Source organism: Mustela nigripes, chromosome 7 (genome assembly GCF_022355385.1).
Source record: "Mustela nigripes isolate SB6536 chromosome 7, MUSNIG.SB6536, whole genome shotgun sequence".
NCBI classification, from domain to species: domain Eukaryota; kingdom Metazoa; phylum Chordata; class Mammalia; order Carnivora; family Mustelidae; genus Mustela; species Mustela nigripes.
Window position 1 is genome coordinate 42,188,169 of NC_081563.1, and position 6,552 is coordinate 42,194,720.

Consider the following 6,552-nt stretch of genomic DNA (forward strand, 5'->3'; position numbering starts at 1 on the left):
TGTTGAATTATGAATAAATATACATTTAAATGTATAAAGGATATTTGTCATGATTTAGTCAGCAGTTCACACTCTGGGATTATATATATCAGCATGTTTGTGTAGATTATCTAGATATTTCTTCAGTCAGCTGACCCACCTGAGGTAATTTAGATAGTCTTGTCATTCAATAAATCCTTGTCTTCTTATATCCCCAACAAATATACTCTCAGTTTCTGAGATGAAATACGGGATTAGGAAAACTGCCTTCTCCCTATAACACAATCATACCAAAAGGGTTTGAATTTATTATTTTTGTAGAAATTAAGGACCTGAAAGGAGTTGCGCTGGCTATAGCTACTCTAGTCCCCAGGAACAGGCAACAGTTCGGTTTGCAAGTGGCCTGCAGGATTTGCATGATGAGTTTGTCCTTCAGTCCCAAACCTTCCCTGAATGGAGTAACAGGAAAACTAATAATGGTGGAACCTAAGTGGGAAATGGAGTACAAAGGCTACCTGGTGTCTGTAGATGGCTATATGAATATGCAGCTCGCAAACACGGAACAATAAACCAATGGAGCACTGTCTGCACATTTGGCTAAAGATTTAATAAGGTGTAATAATGTCCTTTATATCAGGGATGTTGAAGAAGAGGAAGAAGATGGGGGAAATGAAAGAAATAGTATCTTTTGTGGGGAATTTTTTATATATATTTTTAGACAATAAACATTTATTTTTAAGGAAACTGAAAGTAAATGCAAGATGAAGAAGTCTAAATCACATCTTGGAAACAGGAGTAGTTTTCAACGAAGTATCAGCCATGTGATGATGTTAGCTTAGATTTGCCTTTTATCTAAATAAATATTTTATTTAAATATTTTATTTTACAATAAATATTTTATTTAAAATAAATATTTTATTTGAAATATTTATTCAGAGGTTACTTTTGATAGATACTATACATTTTGTACTCATGGGATATGTTATTCAGAATTTTGAGCTGGAAGAAGTTATTCATAATTATTTTAAGTTATAAAAACATTGAATCTCCAAATCTTTCAATGATAGATGTAGACACATGTATAATGAATTTGAATGGACTGATTTAAACTGGTTTATGTGAGGATAATATACCCGTTATAAGATAAGAACCTTTAGAGTTATTCTTAACCAAAAGTGAACATCAGAATTATATGTAATTTTTTAGAGACATACACATGCCTGCTATGCTTTCACCAATATGCAGTCAACTTAAATTGGCTGGGCCAGATATTTATTTTTTTTTTAAGTTTTCCAAGTAAATTTGACACACATCTCAAAATGATGAGTATGGTGGTTACCCAATTTCTATTCTAATGGTGACAAGTGAAAAGCTGCATTAGTTTATGTAAATCATGAAAACGGCTGAAATAAGCACTCCCCAAAATGTCAGTGGCTCAGTTAATAAAGGTTTATTTCTTAATCAAATCACAATTTGTTATGGGTCATTCAGGAACTAATATCCTTTCATGTAGTAGTTTCTAGTGTCTGCAATTCCTTCACTTAATACTACACAGATAGCCCTTAGAGAAGAGAGGTTAGGCCTGCTTTTAATCACCTCATTCCAGAAGATCATTTTGTTAATAGAACACATTACATTGTCCCAACTAAATGGAAGGGAGGCAAGAAATATCAATTAGCAATGATTCAAGGAGAAAGCCACAAACTTTGATACTGGTGATACCCTATAACACAATAAGTACCCAATAAATATTTAAAGATAAATATAATTCTGAAACATTATTTCTAATATTATGTGATTCTTGATAGTCTTACAACTAAATATGTCTGACTACAGAAATTTTTAATAGATCAATATGCTGAATACTTTAAAACAAATCTCATACTAGTCTGGTCCTGACTAAAAGTAAATAAATTACCTACTTCCTCAAAAGTTCTAAGACAGTTGTTTAATTAGTTCAACTCTTTTAAGATGCCCATTTAATTTCACTGAGAAAAATTGGTCAAATCTATTTTTCATTGCAACAATTAACTGTGTATGTAATGATACACGGTCTTCAACCCAACAACTATTAATGCGTATAATTGCTCCAAGTTTTGCAAAAAGGGGGGACATAATTTCATAATGGGAAATTGCACTGGTCTATGAAAGTTACACTTCTGCTACAGATACAGATTTACTTCTTATATTCTATTTGACTCATTTTCTTCCATGTGAATAAGCTCTGATCTCCCTTTTAGTTTTTTTTTTCCCAAAGATTTTATTTTAGAGAGAAAGGTAGAGCAGAGAGAGAGAGCAGAGAGGGAGAGTGAGATGGAGAAGCTGACTCCCTGCTGAGCAGAGTCTGACTCAGGGCTAGACCCCAGGACCCTGATCATGAACTGAGCAGAAGGCAGATGCTCAAGGACTGAGCCACCCAGGTGCCCCCGATCTCTACCTTTAAACCCAGAATATATTTTCAGCTCCAAGGAAGGAATCAATATCCTTTGGTCATCAACTTGTGCAATATGCAGGTCTAAAGATTAAAGGGAATGTAGGCTGGGCCTATAGGATTGGTGAATTATTTATAGCTTCTGTGACATAAATTTCTACCTATTTTGTGTTTTTTTTTTTTCAAGGATGTTGTGAGGATAATGTATAATTGCATTACATTACAAAATGCAGTTATAAACAAACAAACTAAAAACTTAATATATGAGGTTGACCCTGTGAAGTTATTTATGAAGATGTGGTAAAGCTAATATAGAAGTTTCTTGATCAGTATTTGTTGAAAGAGTAAATAAATACAAGAAGATTGGTTTGATAGGACCTCCCTACAGCTCATATAGGGATACCAGACTTAAGAGATTTAACACAGTAAGCAGCTAGAAGACGTTTTTGTTCAGGCAAGTGATGCATTTCTTTTTTTGAACTAATTCTTGTCTTTAAGAGAAAGAGCTACTATAAACTCTGAGATTTTTGCTATTCTCAGTCAAACAGAACCTATGATAATTTTTAGAAAGTAGTTGGGGACAATTATTTGCGGTGTGGAACTAATCATGATTTGAGCCATTTAGCTAAAAGATCTTTTCAAAAAGTCAAATATTAAAGATATGTGAAACAAAATGAGGTCCCTTATCAATGTTAATCTAGGATCTTAAAATCATAGACAACTAATCAAATTTTAAGTGTATAATGTTACACAGAAGAGTTTAAATCGATCACTAAAAGATAGGATTGTTTAAGTCGGTGTGAAAAATTGAGATTAAGAATAGGTTCTACTAAAGAATAAAGTTACTATTGGGGGGAGACTACAAGTAGGCTACAAAAAGACATTCTGAGTTAAGAAATTCTTAAATACAAAATTTGTGTTTAATAGTGTCAAAGTGAGGAAAGATACGGACTCTTTAAATTCAAACGTGCATATTCACATTTGGTAAACCCCAGTCCGGTTTGTAGTTTCAATTATTGTTACTATGTTAAACTAACTCTATTTAAGACATAATTAGTTATTTCTGTATGTATACTTCTTTTTAAATTTTTTTTTACAAATGCAGTTGACATACAATGCCTATTAGTTTCAGGTGTATAACATAGTGATTTGACAAGTTTATACATTATACTGTGATCACCACAACTATACTTACCATCTATCACTATACAACTATTACAATATCATTGACTATATTCCTTATGTTGTGCCTTTTATTCCTATGACTTAATCATTCCATAATGGGAAGTCTGTATCTCCCCTGTCCTTCATCCATATGCCCATTCCCCTTACTCTCCCTACCCCTGCACCTGGTCCCTGGCAACCAACAGCTCATCCTCTGTATTTCTGTATTTACAGGTTTAATTCTGCTTCTTGTGTTTCTTTTTAAATGGCATCACCAAATTCATAAGTAATGCCTGATTTTATAAGAGAATAAAGAGTTATCCTTCACTCCTCTTTTTACATACTTCTATTCATGGCATTTCTTCTTCTTTTCTTTTTTAAGATTTATTTATTTATTTGACAGACAGAAATCACAAGGAGGCAGAGAGGCAGGCAGAGAGAGAGGAGGAAGCAGACTCCCCGCTGAGCAGAGAGCCCGATGTGGGGCTCGATCCCAGGACCCTGGGATCATGACCTGAGCTGAAGGCAGAAGCTTTAACCCACTGAGCCACCCAGGCGCCCCTCTTCTTCTTTTTCTTTTTAAAGATTTCATTTTTTATTTATTTGAGAGAGAAATAGAGAGTAGGGGGAGGGGCCGAGAGGGGGAGAGAGAGAGTCATAAGCAGACTCTGTGCTCAGTAGTGAGCCTGACATGGGGCTCAATCTCACAACCCTGAGATCATGACCTGAGCCGAGAAATCAAGAACTGGACACTTAACCACCCAGGTGCCCCTATTCATAGCATGTCTAAGGAAACACAAAATACTGCTTACTATACTTTTTAGCTCAGAGATTAGTACATCCACTGATTGCTTCAAAAATATCCTAACTAGTTTCACTGTCACTAGCTTTGCTTCAATTCCCACAGTGCTATCATATTTGTGTTTTCAAACTTTATATCTGATATGTGCTTTTCCTAAATAAGATGTTTTTAATGGTTGCCTATAAAGTTCCACATGTCTACCCCATAAGCTAGCAATTATGACTTAGGGGACAAATTTAGTCCACTACTTATTTCTGTAAGTGCGACAAGCTAAAATGATTTTTACATTGATTATATTTTAAGTAATTATATAATTACCTAAACAATATCTTTGATTTTGCCTCTTGGTCTATAAAACCTAGAATATTTACTTGTTGGCTCTTTATAGAACAAGATTATAGACTCCTATGTGAGCAAACTGTGAAAAGCCCATTACATACACTGTTACCCTATCAGCCTACTCTCTCACTACACCATTAACCCTTAAGTTTCTAACCAAGCCGATTCTGGAAATTGGTGAATGTTTAGGAAATAAAATGCTCATTTCTCAGCTCTGAGCCTTACCTCAGTACACTCTAAGTCTGACACATTTGCCTATTCTATATCATTGGGTAAGCCCTTCCTTCCTTCAACTTCAATTTACCTTCCAGGAAACTTTATAGAACTTCTTTGTTCTAAGTAGGAGACAGTTTGGTTCTCTGGCAAACTGTCATTTTTAAATCTGATAGTACTTGCTCTTCAGTGGAATGTCCACTAAACGGCTACCACAGTAGATCCCATCTAATATGTTCCTCTGCACTATGACTTGCGACATCCTTATGAAGAGATGGAGCCTATATCTCTACCCCTTGAATCTGGGCAGGATTTCCAACTTTACTAATATGCTATGACAGAACTGACACTATGACAGATGTGAGATGATCCCCTATGAGGCCTGGCAGCTTGTGACTCCTGCCACTTTGAAGCCACTGTCCAGGTAAGAACTGTCATTACCCTGGGTCCATCAAGTGTCAATTAGCCTGTTTCCTAATAATCTGATTACATGATGAGGCCATGGTGAATGCTATAGCATCTACAGAGAGAGAGGTGAAGGGGCAATGAGACACCAGGCACGTGAATGAAGAAGCCACTGTGGAAGCAGATCTGCCAGCCCTGGCGCTGTATGTTATACTATATGGATCAATGGCAAATTGCCCATCTGAGTTCCTTCTACATTCCTGACCTATAAAATGTAAGCGAAATGAAATTGTTGTTTCAACCCATAGCTTTTGGGGGTGGTTTGTCATAACACAATATCCAGCCAGAACAAAATAACTGCCTCATTGCTAATTTGTTTTTCCCATTTGAATTTAAGGTTTAGATGACCGAATAGAATTCTCCCTTACTGAGTTTCTTTCACGAAGCTTGGCATACGGGAAATACCTGTTACATGCTTATTGAATGAATGAGTGCATTTTCAATGTCGAATATAAGACTGAGTATGTAAAAGTTCCAGGGAGTGTGTAGCTAGCAGATGCTATCTCCTATGGAGAGAAGAAAAAAATAAGGGAAGTGATAAGAAAGTGGCAAGAATGGTAAGGAGGCAGAAAGTGGACTTATATGGGCAAGAGGGCAAATACTGGGGAGGAGATGGTATGAAGGTGTGTTGGGGGTTACCAAGACCGACTCTAGGTTTGATGATTCATTAATGGATTTAACATATAGTCTAACTAATGACTATGATTTATTGTGGTAAATGAATATAAAGTAAAATTTCCAGAAGGAAAGCAGATGAGGTGAAGTCCTGGGAAAACCAGGTACACATTGCTAAAAGTTTTCTCCTGGGGGAATCATATAGGATGGTACCGGCAATGAGTTGTGACAGCATTTGTGAAATGTTGCCAACTTGGGAAGCTCATTAAAGACTCAACATCCAGCGGTTTGATCATATAGGTAGCTTCTGCCTCACACATACAGAAATTCTAGATATTCAGAGTAAATCAGGTGTTCAGTATAAATTATAATGTTTATACGAATAGTTTAGACATAGCAAATAAGCCACTCTGATCAGTTCTGGGGATGGTGGAAATCCTCCCGATATCTAAGTTTCTAGATGACAGCTAAGGGACAAACTTATAAGGAGGTCTTTCAAAGAATAGCAGTCAGGGGGCGCCTGGGTGGCTCAGTGGGTTAAAGC

The 6,552-nt window shown here is 36.0% G+C and overlaps 1 pseudogene; it reads left to right on the plus strand.

Annotated features, from left to right (window-relative positions):
- Positions 1-398: 398 nt before the first annotated feature.
- Positions 399-5,816, plus strand: LOC132022336 (small nuclear ribonucleoprotein F-like; annotated as a pseudogene).
- The last annotated feature ends 736 nt before the right edge of the window (positions 5,817-6,552 follow it).